This window comes from Suncus etruscus, chromosome X (genome assembly GCF_024139225.1).
Source record: "Suncus etruscus isolate mSunEtr1 chromosome X, mSunEtr1.pri.cur, whole genome shotgun sequence".
NCBI lineage: Eukaryota > Metazoa > Chordata > Mammalia > Eulipotyphla > Soricidae > Suncus > Suncus etruscus.
In genome coordinates, this window is record NC_064868.1 from 44628035 (window position 1) to 44647707 (window position 19673).

General features: G+C 38.2%; 1 protein-coding gene across 14 annotated transcripts in view; it reads right to left on the reverse strand.

The window, feature by feature from the left end:
* CASK (calcium/calmodulin dependent serine protein kinase) overlaps positions 1–19673 on the reverse strand; it is a 515778-nt gene that overhangs the window by 86737 nt on the left and 409368 nt on the right. The gene's annotated exons all lie outside the window — the stretch shown is intronic.

Consider the following 19673-nt stretch of genomic DNA (forward strand, 5'->3'; position numbering starts at 1 on the left):
TTATTTTTAGGTCACACTGGTTGTGCTCAAGGTTTACTCCTGGCAGTGCATAGGGGATTATTTGTAATGGCAGAGATCAAACCAAGGTCAGCTACATGCAAGGCCATTGCCTGAATACCTATAAAATTTTTAGTTGAAGAAAGTACTCAAGGATCAGATATGCATATGCAAGGAGAGAATATCCTCCATTTAAAGAGCTTACTTTTATTGTATATGAACATTATCCTTTATAATTTGTGCTGTTAACTTTTCCCAAGCTCAGTAATTATTAGTTAATTTTCATAAATCATTTTCTTCATTTTGGGGGTCATATCAAGCAGCGCTCAGGGGTTACTGCTGGCTCTATGCTCAGAATTCGCTCCTGGCAGGCTCGGGGGACCATATGGGATGCTGGGATTCGAACCACCGTCCTTCTGCATGCAAGGCAAATGCCTTATCTCCATGCTATCTCTCCGGCCCCAATTTTCATGAATCGCAATTAAACTAAATTTTCTTTCCACACATAAAAGATGAACCACAGCCACAAAACATCTAGTGACCATCTTAAAACAGGGTCTGGCCATAGAAATTAAATTTCTCCAGGAAAATTTCTGGGCTGCTACTGTTAAAATGGTCAAGTTCATATTGGATGAATTATATGCTTTGTTTAAGAACCAAGAACATTCCTCAACATTCTGGAATTAGATGTCTCAGGGAAAGTTCAGCTTAAGAATATGGTAAGGAATTGTATCAATTAAATCAAGTTTTAGAAAATTATGATGGAGAAAATACATTCTTATTTGAGAAGGTTCTAGTCAGTTAGCAATATATTACTATAAGTAAATTTACAATAGAAGTTTTCTTCTGAAAGCATATACCTAAATTGAAAAATCATCATGTCCAGACTAATCTAAGATTTCCTAAAAATTTTTTTGAAATATTTTAGATCTTGATTGCAAATGTTCTTCTGAGGGGACCCTGGTCTGGCTATAGTTTTATTCATCTAAATGTAGAAATGCTTTTGCTTCAATCACTTTTGAGCATTACACTCATAGGAATTAATTTTCAGTCCAAGAAATTAAGATTTATTTGACCTCATAGTTTAGTCTTTGCTGGCTAAATAGTTGGCACTTGTGGTAGATTTCTGGTCAGTTGCAATTATTTCTGACTAACTCAAACACTGACCTCAGAAGACCATGATTCATTGGTATTGGGGGACTTTCTTGGCAGTCAAATAACTAAAATCATTTCCTGGATAAATCTAACTATAATGTGTACTTCCTGAGACAGAAAAAGGAAGTCTGGAGTACTAGGAAACAGCCAATAGATGTTCCACAAGCTTTATATTGTTTTTAATTAAACCTTCTCAAACATGGCACTAAATATAATTTCAAGTGTTGGCCCAGCTGTAAAAAATTCATTAGGAGCCAGAACAATAGTATAGCAGGTAGGTGCTTGTCTTGCACGTAGCTGACCAGAGTTTGATCTCCATCATCCCATATGGTCCCCCAAGACAGACAGGAATAATTCCTGAATGCAGAGCCAGGAGTAACCTTTGAGCATTGCCGGATTTGGACACACACCTCAAAGAAATTCCACGAGGCTATTAAGTAGGAATTTAATTTTTTGGTGGGAGCATACCTGGTGATGCTCAGGGTTATTCCTGACTGTACTCAGGGAGAACACGTGGTATGCTAGGGATTGAACCCAAGTCATCCAAGTGTGAAGCAAACATCCTAACCACTGTTTTATTGTTCTGGCCTTTGGGAATTTCTTTTCTATTTAAAAAGAATATCAAAAATAATTGAAAAAGTTAAAACCTCATTTCCTAGCCTGTGCTCATCTGAACCACTGACAACTACGGTGAAAAGAGTCTTACCAAATTAATGTTATTAATTTGCTCTTATTAACAAAATGCCAACATATCTATTAGGCAAATCATATGCTATTTTATGCAATTATGGGAACAATAACTTCTGACTTACAACTTTTATTCTGCACAGGTAAAAACCAAACATCAGTCCAAATACTGAACTAAATACTTGTGAAAAGTAAAAAGAAAATGGCAGAAGTGGTTCATGAGTTCATGTTTAAAGGGTCACAGAGAAGAAAGCAGCAATGTTCTTGGACTGTGTATGCTTTCTTCAGACAAACTCATCTGAATTCTTTAGCTGAGCAGTATTATATTCCATTCTGGGGAAAAACCCTCCTTTCTTTGAAACTAACATGAAGAAGGATCAGTACTAGTTAGTTGTTCTTTGAAGGCTTTTGGAACATTCTCTTGCCTTATAAAGCTGACAATGGTGCTACAAAAAAAGAAGGATACCTAATGGGAAACACTGGTACTAGGGATGGCCTGACTCATAATCTTCATAATATAGAGTAAATTCTAATCTCTGTCTTAAGAAGCAATTCATCCAAGCAAATAAGAAACTGGAGGTATTTTTGTAGTTAAAGATATTTTTCATTGAAAACCACATATTTCTTTCATAAAGATGTATGCCACAGGAGCTACCTTAGAACCCACATAGAGAAATTGGCCTAGAGATTACACTAAGGTTGAATTCCCTACTACTATATAGCTTTATTTGGAAAATTAAATTTGACCCTATTATGTGATTATCCACCATAAAACATCACTAATGGGTAAACAAAATGTACTGTCACATAAGAAACATTAAAAATGTATATAAAACAGGAAATTATAACATGCAACAGCAGGGATAAGCCTTGAGGACATATTACTAGGTTACATAGACCAGGCACAATAGGACAAATACCATTGTTTAGATGAGGCACCTATAGTAGTAAACTTCATTGGACAGAAAGCAGAATGGTTGCTGCCACTGTTTAAAAAACATAGTATTTCAACTGGAAAAGATGAAAGACTTGCTGGAGGTGGGTGGTGAAAATAGCCAAACTACAATGTCAAAGTATTTCATGTTCCTAAAGTATACATTAGAAATGGTTAAGATAATAAATTTGAAGTGTTATATATACATATATATTACTAGAATCAGAAGATAAAAAAACTCATACTATGCCTAATAAAACCTGCCCCAAAATGCTTTTGCTACTTTGGACAAGCCTATATTCCCATCTCTTCTGTCTGTCTGTCTGTCTGTCTGTCTGTCTGTCTGTCTGTCTGTCTGTCTGTCTTCTCTCTCTCCTATCCCAGCAATGCAGAGTGCCCTGCACTCCTTTTTGGGCCACCTGGGTTCACTCCTGATGGAACTCAAGGGATCATATGAGATGCTGGGCATCTCCACGACCCTACCCCACCATGTTCTCTCTTGAACACATATTCCTCTTTTTCCCTTAACCTCTTTCTAAATGAATTTCTTTCAGTGACAACTATTTTGCCTCACTAAAACCAAACCAAATGAAACCGAGCAAACAAAAAAGCCTGCTCAAAGCTGTGAACTTTGGGAGAGGACAAGTGTGTGTTAAACTATAGAAGGGGCTAGAGGGAAAGTACAATAAGTTGGACATTTCTATTGCACATAGCTGACACAGGTTTGTTCTCCAGCATCTCAGATGGTCTCCCAAGCACTGCCAGGAGTAATACCTAACTGAAAAGCCAGGAGTAATTCCTAAATATTTCCAGGCATGGTCCCAAAACAACAACAAACCCACAACAATTTAGAATATATAAACTAAAAAAATAAAACTAAAGTTAAAACATGTTGCTTTTAGAAGGTGTTCCTACTTCTTAAAAAAAGATAAAAAAATTATTTCCTAAATGAGTCTAAAACACGATTTTTAGACTAAAAAGTCTAAAAAGACTTCTTCCATAAGGAATACCTAAGGTTAACAAAATAAAACAGTCCCTGGAAGGAAATATAAACTGAGCATTTTAAATTCAGTAAACAATAAATTCTTAAACGTAAAAAGCAAGATACTTTCCAATGGGGTCTTTCCAAAATAATGACATCTTTGATACCAAAATTTTTGTTACCCAGGGATTGTACCTATTCTTAGATAGCAATCTCTTTTTAATTTATTCTGATCTCTGATGAGAAGCCACTGCAGAAGAGGACCATTTCTCTCAGTAACTGTTTCCTATAAAGCTTATCTCTGCTGATTTTTACTTATGTGAATCTCAATTTTTGGAAATTGTTGACATTTTTCATATATATACTTTTGGTTTATTGGAACACACTGGCAATACTTGGGTTTTCCTCTTAGTTCTGTGATCTGGGATGACTCCTGGCTTGCTCAGGAGGTCCTATGTGGTGCTGGGGTTTGAAACAGGATCTGCCATATGCAATGAAAGTACCTTATACCCTTTGGTATCTCTCTGGCCTCATTTTTCCATACATGTAAAAAGGATGAGGTGCTTGCCTAAAGACAAATATTATTGGTTAGTATAATTTATTAATTATAATGACCACCAAAGAAATAAAATGATGCTCTAAAATACTGTTTAAAAATCAGATGGGCAAAAATAAATGAAGGGCCCAGAAATCTAATGGGTCCATCTTTTCAGTAGTTTTTTCACCTCACTAGGATTTGCTGTATTGCTATGTCACAGCAAGACATGCTAGAAGCTATGGTGATAGCTGGAATTTTGCATTACAAAAGGTAATTGTAGGAGCTACAGGGCTACCCACATAAGATGGTAAAAGTTTCTAATGCCTTTTATTTAAAAAAAAACCCTACAGGGGCCAGAACAATTGCATGGAGGGTACAGTGCTTGTCTTGCATGTAGTAGATCCAAGTTCTATCCCCTGCATTGCATCTGGTTCTCTCATCACTACCAGGAGTGATTCCTGAGTGCAGAGCCAGGATTAATCCCTGAGCACCTTCAGGTATGGTCCCAAATCAACAATAACAAAAATCAGAAACAAGAGAAAAAACCCTCCAGTGTTTTACTTTAAAACAGTACAAAAAGGATAAAAATAACCCAAACTCCAGATATACCAGTATTTGGGATAACATCTCCAGGACTTTTTGGAGTGAGTGCAGGCACCCTTCCCCACATCTTCTCGTACTTCCGGAACTCCTAGCAGGCAAAACCACCCCCCTTCAGATATAGTCACCATGTCTGCATTCAGCCAGCTTCTTTGACTTACTCTATTCTTAAAAGAGATACCCACCAAGTTGTGAAAAACCATGGGCACATAGGCCATGCAGTTGAAAATGGCAATCTTGGGAGGAGAGGGTGAATCAAGTCCCAGCCCTACCAAAACCCTACCAGCTGCATGCACCATCCACATCTGCCACATTGATAATGATCCCATTTCATCATTCAACCACGGAGGTCTGCAGAGATGCCCAACCAGTCAAAACCTCAGGTATGCTGTTATAGGCTGATATCTCCAGGGGACATTCTCAAACTTCTGAAAGTCCTAGCAGCTGAAACCATATCCCAGAAATGCTGAAATATTAGTTAAAGAATTTAGAATTCCTGGAATATGCAGCTACATATGCAGCTATGTGACAACTCCCAGATTTTTCCATACTGTCATACCAGTAGGATTACACCAATTTAGGTATCAACGTGAATTTAAAGCCACCTTGTGTTCAAAAACAAAACGAGTAATAGAATGTCAATTGGCAATAAACTTAGCAAATGACTTAATGATTTCATGGCTAGATATATTTATCTTCATAAATTTTTATTATTCTACTTTTAAAAATAATTATATTTTCACTTACCTATAAACAAGCAATATGAAACATTATTTCATGGCTGCCAAAGGCTTGAGAATTAGTGGGAATCAGGTGGAAGGAATTTTACATTGATGGTGGAATAGTTCTTGGAACAAATGTATTATGAGAACCTATGCAATACATGATATCTAAATAAAATAATTTATTTTTAAAAGGGTAAAATTGATGCTCAAAAATAAAAACAAAAATATTCTTATTTGTTTTATTTTGGGGGGGTCACACACAGCAGTACTTAGGGATCTGATGAGGGATCACTCTTGGTAGGGCTTGAGGAACCATAGATGGTACTGGGTAGGTATCAAATTCTGACAAGAACCTAATTAACTATTCTATTGCTCTGCTCCCATTATGATTAAAAAAAGACTGAACTATTCTGTATATTCACTGTAAATATACATAAACTTGACTATTTTAGTAAATTCACACTCAGTATACTATTATGATTCAATCTAGTTTTTAAACATTTCCTTTGGAGGAAAACTGATAGTATAGTGTAGGGCACTTGCATGAAGCTGACCAGGTTTGTTCCTTTGCACCAAAATGATACTTTGATCTCTGCTAAGAGTGCTCCCTGAGTGCAGAGCCAGGAATAAGCCATAAGAAGTACAGGGTAAGACCCAGCCACCCACAGTTCCTAAGAACTGCTTGCTTAACCCAACATGATAGTCATATTTATATATGTGTTTTTTTTAGAATCATGTGGTCATTTCTTTCTTTTTTTCATTTCCTTTATATTTCTTTTTTTTCTTCTTTATTTGAACATCTTGATTACATAAATGGTTGTGATTAGGTTTCAGTCATGTAAAGAACACCCCCCTTCACCAGTGCAACATTCCCGCCACCAATGTCCCAAATCTCCCTCCACCCCACCCCACCCCGACCTGTACTCCAGACAGGCTTTCCAGTTCCCTCATTCATTCACTTGATTATGGTAGTTCTTTGTGTAGTTATTTCTATAGCTGTACTCACCACTCTTTGTGGTGAGCTTCATGGAGTGAGCTGGTGTTCCAGCCCCCCTCTCATTGTCTCTGAGGATTGTTACAAAAATGACTTTTATTTTTCTTAAAACCCATAGATGAGTGAGACTATTCTGCGTCTCTCTCTCCCTCTTGACTTATTTCACTCAGCATGATAAATTCCATGTACAACCATGTATAGAAAAATTTCATGACTTCATCTCTCCTGACAGCTGCATATTCCATTGTGTATATGTACCACAGTTTCTTTAGCCATTTGTCTGTTGAAGGGCATCTTGGTTGTTTCCAGAGCCTGGCTATTGTGAATAGTGCTGCAATAAATATAGATGTGAGGAAGGGGTTTTTGTATTGTATTCTTGTGTTCTTAGGGTATATCCCTAGGAGTGGAATAGCTGGATCGAATGGGAGCTCAATTTCCAGATATTGAAGAAATCTCCATATCGCTTTCCATAGAGGCTGTACTAGACGGCATTCCCACTAGCAGTGGATAAGAGTTCCTTTCTCTCCACATCCCAGCCAGCACTGATTGTTCTCATTCTTTGTGATGTGCGCCAATCTCTGCGGTGTGAGGTGGTATCTCATTGTTTTCATTTGCATCTCCCTGATGATTAGTGACGAGGAGCATTTTTTCATGTGCCTTTTGGCCATTTGTATTTCTTTTTTATCAAAGTGTCTGTTCATTTCTTCTCCCCATTTTTTGATGGGATTAGATGTTTTTTCTTGCAAAGTTCTGTCAGTGCCCTGTATATTTTGGATATTAGCCCTTTATCTGAAGGGTGTTGGGTGAATAGTTTCTCCCACTTGGTGGGTGGCTCTTGTATCCTGGGCACTATTTCTTTTGAGGTGCAGAAGCTTCTCAGTTTAATGTATTCCCATCTGTTGATCTCTGCTTCCACTTGTTTGGAGAGTGCAGTTTCCTCCTTGAAGATGCCTTTAGTCTCAATGTCATGGATTGTTTTACTGACGTGTTGTTCTATATACCTTATGGTATCCGGTCTAATATCAAGGTCTTTAATCCATTGGGATTTTAACTTTGTACATGATGTTAACTGGGGGTCTATGTTTGCTTTTTTGCAAATGGCTAACCAGTTCTGCCAGCACCACTTGTTGAAGAGGTTTTCCCTGCCCCACTTAGGATTTCTTGCTCCTTTGTCAAAAATTAGGTAATTGTATGTCTGGGGAATGTTCTCTAAGAACTCAAGCCTATTCCATTGATCTGAAGGTCTGTCTTTATTCCAGTACCATGCTGTTTTGATAATTATTGCTTTGTAGTACAGTTTAAAGTTGGGGGAAGTAATGCCTCCCATTTTCCTTTTCCCTAGAAGTGTTTTAGCTATTTGAGGGTGTTTATTGTTCCAGATGAACTTCATAAGTGTTTGATCCACTTCTTTGAAGAATGTAATGGGTATTTTTAAGGGGATCGCATTAAATCTGTATAATGCTTTGGGGAGTATTGCCATTTTAATGATGTTAATCCTGCCAATCCATGAGCAGGGTATGTGTTTCCATTTCCATGTGTCCTCTCTTATTTCTTGGAGCAGGGCTTTATAGTTTTCTTTGTATAGGTCCTTCACGTCTTTGGTCAAGTTGACTCCAAGATATTTGAGTTTGTGTAGCACTACTGTGAATGAGATTGCCTTCCTGACTTCCATCTCTTCCCTACCATTATTGGTGTATAAAAAGGCCATTGATTTCTGTAGGTTGATTTTGTAGCCTGCCACCTAGCTATATGAATCGATTGTTTCTAGGAGCTTTTTGGTAGAGTCTTTAGGGTTTTCTAAGTCGAATATCATGTCATCTGCAAACAATGAGAGCTTGACTTCTTCCTTTCCTATCTGGATTCCCTTGATATCTTTTTCTTGCCTGATCGCTATAGCAAGAACTTCCAGTACTATGTTGAAGAGGAGTGGTGAGAGCGGACAGCCTTGTCTTGTACCAGAATTATAGGAAAGGCTTTTAGTTTTCTCCATTGAGTATAATATTTGCCATTGGCTTGCGGTAGATGTATTCAACTAGATTGAGAAAGGTTCCTTCCATTCCCATTTTGCTGAGAGTTTTGATCAAGAATGGGTGTTGGACCTTATCAAATGCTTTCTCTGCATCTATTGATATGATCATGTGATTTTAATTTTTCTTGTTGTTGTTGTGTATGATGTCAATAGATTTACGGATGTTAAACCATCCTTGCATTCCTGGGATGAAACCTACTTGGTTGTAGTGTATGATTCTTGATGATGCATTGAATCCTACTTGCCAGGATTTTGTTGAAGATCTTTGCATCAGCATTCATCAGGGATATTACTTTAAAATATAAGCACACTGGATCAGAGCAATAGCACAGCAGTAGGACATTTGCCTTGCATGTGCGGCTGATCCAGGATGGACCTCAGTTAGATCCCCAGCATCCCTTATGGTCCCCCAAGCCAGGAACGATTTCGGAGTGCATAGCCAGGAGTAATCCCTGAGAGTCTCTGGGTATGGCCCCAAAACAAAAAAATATAAGCACACCATAAGTTATAATTGAAAATTAATATAAAACTGAAAAATCAACTTTTTAGTGCAGCCTTTTTGGCTTTATTGATTATTGCTCATATTTTTAGAAAACAATTCATAACTTCCCATAAAAATAATTTTAATGAAGTAGGGCATCATTATGTTCACTATGGGAACAACAATCTGTAATATGCACTAACAGTTGTTGAGAGGTATGACAGATGGTAGGTAAATATTTAACTTAGTTGTCAAATTTCGACAGAGAGAAGATAAATTTGTCTCTCAACAATGTTAACATTGTTGACTTAGGAAGTAAACATTTATCCTGCAATAAGAAATCTCCTTATTTAATGTCATTAGCAAAAGTTTGCAAATTACTTTTAATCTGAAAAAATGGCCGTGATTTTCAGTCCCTCATAAATAGGTACATGTCAAGTGGCTATTCAACTGACTCAAAATATCAATACAAGGCCTTTTAACCAATTCTCAAAGAGGCTGAATTGATGAATGAAAAAATAACATTTCATCATTGTCTTTTAAATTTGCAAAACTCATGCTCTTACTTGAAATAACTCAGGGCAAAGTCAGTTTTCCATGTGGGACTAGACTAAACTGTGTTCCTTCAAAAGTTCTGCCTACTTAGCATTTGACCTTATTTAGAAATAGGGCATTTGTAGTTATACTTATTTAAAAATGAGCTTGGGCTGGATGAGGGCCTGAGATATAATAATAACTGATGTGCTCTCATAAGCAGACTATGTCATCCCCTGCCTTCTGCAGCCCATCTGAAGGTGTCCACCCTGACTCTTTGTTTTTCCCTTTGTCCTTCCCAGTACAAACTTAAGCTCTTCCTTCTGGTTTTAGTGTTAGAAAGAAAAAAAGGCCATGTTACTGCAGTCACACACAAGTAGAGAGGGAGTCCTCAGGTGAACAAAAAGACTGAGACTGAAGTGATTGATGGCTTCATAAGCAGCACAATGACAAAGGTTGCTGGTTACTTCAAGAAACTGAAAGAAAGAATTTTTGTCTGCTACCTTTCAAGCGAGAACAGGGCTACCCACAATCTTGATTTAAGGCTTCTAGCCTCCAGAGTTGTGAGAGAGGCATTCAAGGAGGTTTGTTTGGATGTGGGGGAATCATGTGCTCTACTGCTGACTTCAAAAATGGAAGCATGCATCGGCTACTGACCTACATCCTTGGCCCGTATTATTTTAAAGCTGCCAGTTTGTAGCACTTTGCAATTGCAGGCTTTACAAACTCACACACATGGCACATTGTACTTCACTAAGATTGATTTACATATTTTATATGAAGCCCCTTAATCTTCCCCAAAGAATTTTTGTTTTGTTTTGGGTCATACCTGGTACTACTTGGGGTTTATGCCTGCCTTTGCTCAAACATTACTCCCGGCAAGGTTCATTTGATCATATGAAGTGTTAGGGATCAAATCCAGGTCGGCTGTGTGAAAGGCTTATGCCCTACTCATTGTATTATCTCTAGACCCTGAATCAGGGCTTATAATTTGTAAAAGTGGATATACTTGAACAAACTGGACCAAGCACAGTTATTTCTCAAACCTTTTTATTTCTCCTCACAAAGTGAGAAAGAGTGCCAATGTGTCAGGTAAGAGATTACAAGATTGGTTCCAAACTTTAGACAGAACTAGAAGTATTTTACAAGACTATAAATAAGAAGGAATCCTTGGTTCCCCCAATAAATCCCTCTACAAGCCAGCCCCAAGCATAACATTCTTCCTTTTGCTTTAATGTAAATTGCTTTTCTTCCTACTAATAAATTCCCAAAATGCTTTTTTTGTGGGGTAGAGTTGGGAACTCATTAAAATGGAGTAGGGCACAAAGTATTGAAGCAGGCCTCAACCACACAAGCACTTCTCTAGTTCCAACATCTCTTTTGAATTTATTATTATAAAGGTATGGCTAGAAAAAGGGTATTAGGATAATTTATAGTTTCTGTTAGTCATTTTTTGGTCAAGCTTAAGCGTAATAGCCTTAAACTAGCTATTTAGAGTATCAGTGAATTAAGAGGAATTAATTAACAACCAAGTCATGGTCAATAAAACTGTCGAGATGCTTCAGAAAAATAGCACAGGTATTTGTCTTGCATGTAGCCAATCCTAGTTTGATCTCTGATCCCATGGTTCCCTTGAGTACCACAAGGAGTAACCCTGGGCACAAAGCCCTGAGCACAAGCAGGTGTGACCCAAATCTATTACCCTTCAAAAATTATGTGAGTGGCACATGAAATCTCATAAAAAGGAGACGATGTTGATATTGTTAAAGCAAAATAATGCAAATTCAACCAGGGGCTGCAGATCATTAGATGGAAGAAAAATGTATGTTCAAAGTTTGACAAGTTTCTTCTTAAGATTACATCTTCCCATGTTCATTTTGATGTGTTTTATATCACAAAATTTAGTTATTGTTATTGGGTCACTTCTGGGAGTTTTCAGGAGACCATGTGGGTTCTGGGGATCAAACCTGGGGCTCCTACATGCAAAACAAGAGATCCAGTGTTGAGTCATCTCCCCAGCATTATAAATGTTTTACTGGCTAAATCTTGCTCTATGGCAGCTATTTGAATAACTCATTGATTCTATTATTGAATAGATGCTTGGGATTGCATAAACAAGAGCTCAATAATCTTTGTTTACACACTGTAAATTATGAGGACATAGGATGACGAGGCTGATACTGCCCATGATGATTATGTTTTCATTAGGGTGGCTCAATTTGGGGGCCAGAGAGATAAAACAGTGGCAGGGCATTTGCCTTGCATACTGCTGACTCAGGACAGACCCGGGTTCGATCCCTGGCATCCAATATGGTCCTCCAAGCCTGCCAAGAATGATTTCTGAGTGCAGAGCTAGGAGTAACCCCTGAGTGCTGCCGGCTGTGCCCCCCGCAAAAAAAGGTGGCTCAATTTGGACCTTGAAAACCACATGAATTTGGCAATACTGCCTACGGTTGGCCTTGTAATGAGATATTTTAGGAGAGTTCTAGGTTTCATGGGTAGCATATTCTGCAAAATTTTGCAGACAGGGCATCGTTGGGATGTTCATTTTTCAGTCCACCAGCTTTTCTTCAAATTCAACTACACTGACAGCAGAAAACTGTGATAACACAGAAAATTATTTTAGACTTATAATCTAAAAGAATCCAAAGAAGCTGTAAGCATGTTTTCTCACTCTGAGTCTCGTCTGAAGTTCTTATAATGTTTACTCAAGAAAGAAGAAGTTATTCAAAACAAATGTTTTCAGAGAGGTGGTCTGAGAAGTTCTGCATGGGGCCACAGGGCAGCCTGGGCTCAGTTCCAATGTTCGGCCCGTTTGTTTATCTGTTCCTCCCTGGAGAAACCCACAGTGTTCTGCTATTACTCTTGTCATCTCAAGATTGGTCAGTTTAGTTACAGAGGCCTGATTTTAACATCCACAACTGAGCGGAAAGTTTGCAGATATCACAAAAGGATCTAGTGAAGAGAATAAGAGCATGTACGGAGACTGTAGTTATTCCTATGATGGTATACTTCAAGGGCGGAGAAACCCTGTATCTCTTAGGCCAAGGAATCCCCTTTCTAATTTCTCCAATATTTAAGCTGCTTATACAAAAAAAAGAAAAAAGCACAAATTAATTTTTTGTTATTGTTGTTGTTTGTTTTGTTTGTTTGTTTTTACCTCATGACCATGATTATTGTTTGGTTGTTGTCTTTATTGCTGTGGTGCTTATTGCTGTAGTGCTTATTGTTCTTTTTTTGTATTCTTGTTATGTTTTTCCCTTTCTTCTCTTAAATTGATATTTATAGCCTCTAGAAGGACTCCTCCCATTTTTTGCTTGTTTGACCTCCCCCTTTTTTCTTTCCTTCTAACAGAACCACATAACTTGAACCATCTTGTTGTGACTCACAAATTGGAGGAGAAATAGTGGAGGGTACCAAGATCAAACAGTCATATGAACATGGAATAGAAATAAAAAATGACTAGACTTAAACACCAAATCCAAAACCAATGACAACAGAATTGATACCCAATCTACAACAAGCTAGACACAGAGGGGACCACTTATACTAGCAACCCGGGGGTGCAAGGAGGGGGATATGGGATGCATGCTGGGAACAGGGGTGGAGGGAGGACATCATTGGTGGTGGGAATTCCCCTGATTCAATGTCACTATGTACCTAAAATATTACTGTGAAAGATTTGTAATCCACTGTGGTCAAAATAAAAATTATTTTAAAAAAGTTTATAAATTCTGTTAAGTTAGCTGAAAAAAAAACTTCAAGAAGCTCAACACCAAAAAAGTCCAATAAACCTATTCAAAATTGGGAGAGAAAATGAGTAAACCCTTTCCTTAAGTGAATATTAGAATGGTACATGAAAAATGTGTTCATCATTTCTTGTTATCAGGGAAATGCAAATCAAAATGACATGAGCTATCATCTCAGCCCAGTATAGATTGCATATATCAAAAAGACTGGAATCAACCAGTATTGATAGGAATGTGGTCACAAAGCAAGCCTCATTCACTGTTGATTTAAACATTGTTTGATTCATCTTCTATGGAAAACTGTACAGAGATTTCTTTAAAAACTAACAATGGAATTTCCAGATGTCCTAGCAATCCCTCTTCTTGGAATCTATTCCAAGAACACAAAACATCAATTAAAACAGATGTATGAACACCTATGTTCACTGAGCACTTAGTACAATAGCTTGATTCTGAAATTAATTCTAATAACAGATGAATAAAGAAATTGTATCAGAGTTATATACACATATATATGTATATACACACAATAGGATACTACTGAGATATAAGAAATAATGAGATCTTCCTCTTTTCTGACGGGAACCATGTAGGCCACAGAAGAGAAGAAAAAGAAGGTTCCTGCTAAGCCAGCTGCAGCAACCCAAGAGAAGAAAAAGAAACTTCCTGATGTTCCAGAAACCTTGAAGAAAAAGTGAAAAAAATTTGTTGAGCAGAAGATTAAGTGCTTGAGAAAGAAGCTAGCCCAAAAGATGCTTCAAAAGGCAAGGAGGAAGCTGATCTATGAAAAAGCTAAGGAGTATGAACAGATGAGCAGGAGAGATTCTTATTGCTAGGTTTGCAACTTGTACAGTCCTGCCAAACCCTGTTATCCTCACTCAACTTCATGCATATCTCATCTGGAAAGGGAGACCCTCCCACAGCTGGGAGAGGTCTGTGGTTGATAATTAAGAGTGGCTTAAGGGGAGGGGTGAGGGACAGCCTTAGCATGGGAGACAAAGCAGGGAGAGAAGAGACACAGAGGATGCAGAGATGCTGCTTAGTTTAAAGGCCATGTGAAGAATATTCACATGGCAATTAGCGCCTTGTAAATAAAGCTGTATGTCTCCTGAAACTTCAACTGACTGCTTGTGGATCATTTCTTTGTCATTATCCTGAACCCTCAAACCCACAGGCCTAAGGGATTGCAGGCACCGGGGCATACGAGAAAGGCCTCTCTATTCACTCCACCCACCACTAGGACTTTATAATTAATAACTAATGCAACAAATTCCAACTGACTTGTGTCATCAGGATCAGAAGTATCAATGCTATGAGCTCCAAGGTCCAAAAGGTGCTGCAACTTCAACAGCTTCATTGTTAAGCTTAACAAGGCTTCAGTGAACAGCCCGAGATCATAAAGCCCTGTACTGCATGTGTGTACCTAAACTTGAAGTCAGTAAATGAGTTGAACTATAGGCATGGTTATGGCAAAATCCACAAGAAGTGAACTGCCCTAATAGATAATGTATCAATGGCATGAACTCTTGTTAGATATGGTACCATTTGCATGGAGGATATGATTCATGAGATCTGTACTGTTGGAAACACTTCAAAGAGGCAAACAACTTGCTCTGGCCCTTTAAATGATCTTCTCCTTAGGATGGGATGAAGAAAAAGGCCACTATTTTGTAGAAGGTGGAAATGTTGGCAATAGGGAAGATCAAATCGGTATCTACCATATTTTTGGAATTTGGCCAGTTAATAAACAATTTCTTTCAAATTGAAATAAAAGAAACAAAGATATTTGGTGCTGGAGTGGCAATACAGCAAGCAGATGCCCTTGCCTTACACAGAGCTGACCCAGTTTTGATGTCCAGCACCTTGTATGCTACCCTAAAAACTTTGTCAGGAGTGATCCTTGACTGCAGAGCTAGTAAGTGCTAAGTACAGTCGGGTGTGACCCAAAACAACAAAAAAAGAAAATATGAAATCTTGTAGCTCATTTTAATTTGGGTGAAACTGGAGAGGACCATGTTAAGTAAAGTAAGTCAGAGAGAAAGAAGGATAAATACTGGATAATTTCACTGATTGGAGGCATTCAGTGAAAGAAAGGAATAGACAGTAGTGAATAATGACAAAGTGTTTGCCTTGATAAGGCCACGAAGCAGAGGGGGTAAGGCAGATAATAAAGAAGTGGGCTAGACATCTAGTCTAGTTTTTCTGGAAAACAATATGGATATTCCTCAAAAGACAGGAAATTAGGAAATTGTGCTCCCATATGGTCCAGCAATACCACTTCTAGGAACTCACACACACAATACAAAAATGTCCGCTGCACTCCTATGTTCACTGCAGCACTATTTCAGTAGTCAGAATCTGTAAATAATCCAGGTACCTGACAACAGATGAGTAGCTAAAGAAACCATGGTATATCTACATAATGTAATACTATGCAACTGTCAGGAAAAATGAAGTCATGAGATTTATTTATACATGGATGGACATGGAGATTTTTATGCTGAGTGAAATGTATCAGAGAAGAGATAAACAGAATAGTCACACTCATCTGTGAGATATAAGAAAAATAATAGTGATCCAATTGCTCTAACAACTACCATGAAAATGATAGTGAGAGAGAGAGATAGAGAGAGAGAAAGAGAGAAGCTGAATGCCTGTCCTAAAAACAGGCAGGGGGTTGGAGAGGAGAAAAATGGGGAACATCGGTGGCAGGAAAGTTACACTGGTGAAAGGTAGTGTACATTTGATGACTGAAGCCCAACTACAAACATTTCTGTAAACATGGTGCTTAATATATATAATGTCTTTATTTAAGCACTATGATTACAAGCATGTTTGTAGTTGGGTTTCAGTCATAAACAGAATAACCCCCTTCACCAGTGCAACACTCCCACCACCAATGCTCCCCCTCCTCCCGCAACCCTGCCTGTATTTGCAATAGGCATTCTACCTCTCTCATTATTTATTAAATAAAAACATAAGATCACACAAAAAAGTGGTCTATAAGGTATTGAGCACTTTGATTGTGGTGAGGTGAGAGATTTGTACATCAAGACTTTAAGTGTTAACATTATTTTTAACTACAACAAAAGAAGAACCAATTTGGGCTTCTCCAGGACTTTAATGATGAAAAATCCTTAATCTAAAGGAGTTAATTAAATCTCAGCAATAAGCTACTCACTGACTTCACTGAATGAAGCTCTATCTCCATGCTAGCTTCTTTCAGGGACCCTATTAATTTGAAAGGTGTATAAAAAATGGGCCTGCAGGTGATTCTGTGGCTAAATGTTCCTGTCCTCTGAGCAGGAGGCCAGGAGTTGCATGCCTTACATACCCACATGCACCATGCCTGACCCTTATAGCTTTGTCATCTGGGGTATCTGGCACCACAATGTGTATAATCTAAAATGGGCCTGCACTGTGGCTAGGAATGTGACCCCAGGGAGCAAGTATGTGCCCCCTTCCCTCTGGCAAGGTCTACAACAAGAAAGTACAGAAACTGCCCAACTAAAGTGCAGTGCAGCCACGTTGCAAACACTGCATCCAGAAAGGTGACTCCAATGAGCACCACAACCAGGAATGTAAACACTACAACCAGGTAAACACTGCAACCAGAAGTGTGACTCTTCTCACCCTGTTATGGCCATTGTAACAGTAAGAGGATAGGCGGGGGGAAACATATAGAAATATATATATATATATATATATACATATATATAGTTGCAAATTAGGTGAGAAATTCACAATTCTGAAGAATACTGGTATCATATGAAGCAATGTCAGAGAACAAGAAACAGTTAAATAGGAAGGAAGAAGTGGTACAGAAAGTGATAGGGAATGTGGTGAGCTATCCACAAATAAGATAAATTTCCAGAAGTTTTGGTATCAAAGAAGTTATTTGAAATAAAGTAGCTGAAATTACTTCAGTCTTCAGATTATCAGTCTTCAGATAAGTGTGTTCGTTAGGTATATTTGATGAATAACATGACAATATATTTAAAGTGTAAAGAGTCATCAGGCATTTATTGATTAGACAAAATAAAATGTACAGTGTGATAGGATTAATGCATTTTGGAGTAAATGAACACATCACCCCCAACACATTTATCTCTTCTTCGTGAGAACACTTGCTACCTTCTTACAAAGTTCAGTGATACAATTTAATATATTATCCACTACAGTCACTATACTGTGCATTAGATCCTTAGGCTTTACTGAAAGTTGTACCCAATTTACCAGCATCTTCCCATTTCCTCTACCTTGGGACAATCACTGTTCTATTCTATTTTATGGCCTTCACTTGCTTTCTTACAGCTTTCAAATACAAGTACTATTATGATGTATTTGTCTTTATCTGTCTGGCTCATTTTACTTAAGTAGCACATTTTTTTTTGGTTTTTGGGTCACACCCAGCAGCGCTCAGGGGTTCCTCCTGGCTCTACACTCAGAAATCGCTCCTGGCAGGCTTGGGGGTCCATATGGATGCCGGGATTCGAACCACTGTCCTTCTGAATGCAAGGCAAACACCTTACCTCTATGCTATCTCTCCAGCCCCAAGTAGCACATCTTATAACTATAATTTCCAGCTTTCGTATAGATGTCCTACTGAATACTTTCTAAAACAATCTGGCTTTAGTTTAATTTGCATGCTGTGGTAGGTTAATCAGATCTAGTACTAAAGAGTTCTAGGTGTCTCAAAGCAAATACCATTTTCATATTATAAGACCTCACTCTCTTCTTTCTTGCTGTTTCTCTCACATCCTTCCTTCCTCTGTCTTTTTTCTACCAGTAATCTAAACCAGAGCAAGAGTTTTTCATTTTCATTTTTTGGCCACACCAGACTGTGCTCAGAGTTTATTCCCGGCTCTGCTCTCAGGGATCACCCCTAGCAGTGCTTGGGGAACCATATAGTGTGTTGGGGGGTTGAACCTGCAGCAGTCGTGTGCAAAGGAAGCATTTTTCTCCTGTACTATCTTTCTGAACCCAAGAGAAGTTTTTTTTTGTTAAACACAATGAATCAAATTGATTGCGACACAGACATGTCACAACCCACGGCATCACTATCATGAGTAAAAAAATCGAGATGTACTAGTATGTCAATAAGTCCTATGAAATTTAACACTACTGAAGTTAACCCACTTTATTCAGAAAGACATTGTACTTAAAATGTGGTTTGAAAGCAGATACAAAGTGTCAGCATCTGTGTTTCCTCTGCATTTCAGTCTGCTCTCATTGGAGTCTATCCATCAGACTAAATGATAAAATAGAGGCCCAGGCATTAAGAAAGCAACACATCAACGAAAGCCAGCAATTTACCGTATATACTCGAGTATAAGCTGAAACTGGCTTATACTCAGGTCATACAGGTAGTTTAATTTGTTGTGCACGCACCTAATCAAATGCACGTAGTCTACAGTTGTCTTCTGCCGTCTGCAGGAGGGGGCGGTGCTTCAGCTCAGTCCACAAGTCATGGCTGAGCGGAAGAGGTAGGCTGCTGAACTGAACTATGCCACTGAACTATTTTACCCACAATATTCTGCGCTTTGTATGAGACCGACAGCAATGATGATGATATCTGCAAACTCAGTGACGCCTATGCTGATACCCTCACATCAGATACAGCTGAAGCTCTGTTTGGACATACAGATGATGATGAGGAGGAATCCAGTTTTGAAGGATTTTAACCTTTATGATTTAGCTTGATTACCTGTTAAGCTATGGTTTTCTGCACTTTATTTAAAGTTTTAAAGTTACTGTTGCTAGTTTACAGTTTTTCTTTAGAAATAAATATCGAAAACCTTTTAACCCACTGGTTCCTCAATTATTGTAATTGTTTTGGGTATATATTTTTATTTTTGAAATTTACCAGTGGCTGCTGCATTTTAAACCTCAGCTTATACTTGGGTCACTAGGTTTACCCAGCTTTTAGGGTAAAATTAGGGGGATCAGCTTATACTCAGGTATATATGGTAACTATAAAATGGATGTGGGAATACAGCCCAGTTGACAAGTTATTTCCTTTTCTCTCTCACTATACATATATATCAGGCATAATGGCTTAAAATAATCTTTTAAACAATTAAAAGTTGAGCTGGAGAGATAGTACAGGAGGTAAGGGTGCTTGCCTTGTATATAGTCAATGCTAGCTTGATCCCTGGTATCACATGTGGTCCTTGAGCATTGCCAGGGGTGACTCCAGAGCACAGAGCCAGAAATATCTTATGGGCACCTCTAGGTATGGCCCAAGCCTGCCTTGAAATACATAAGA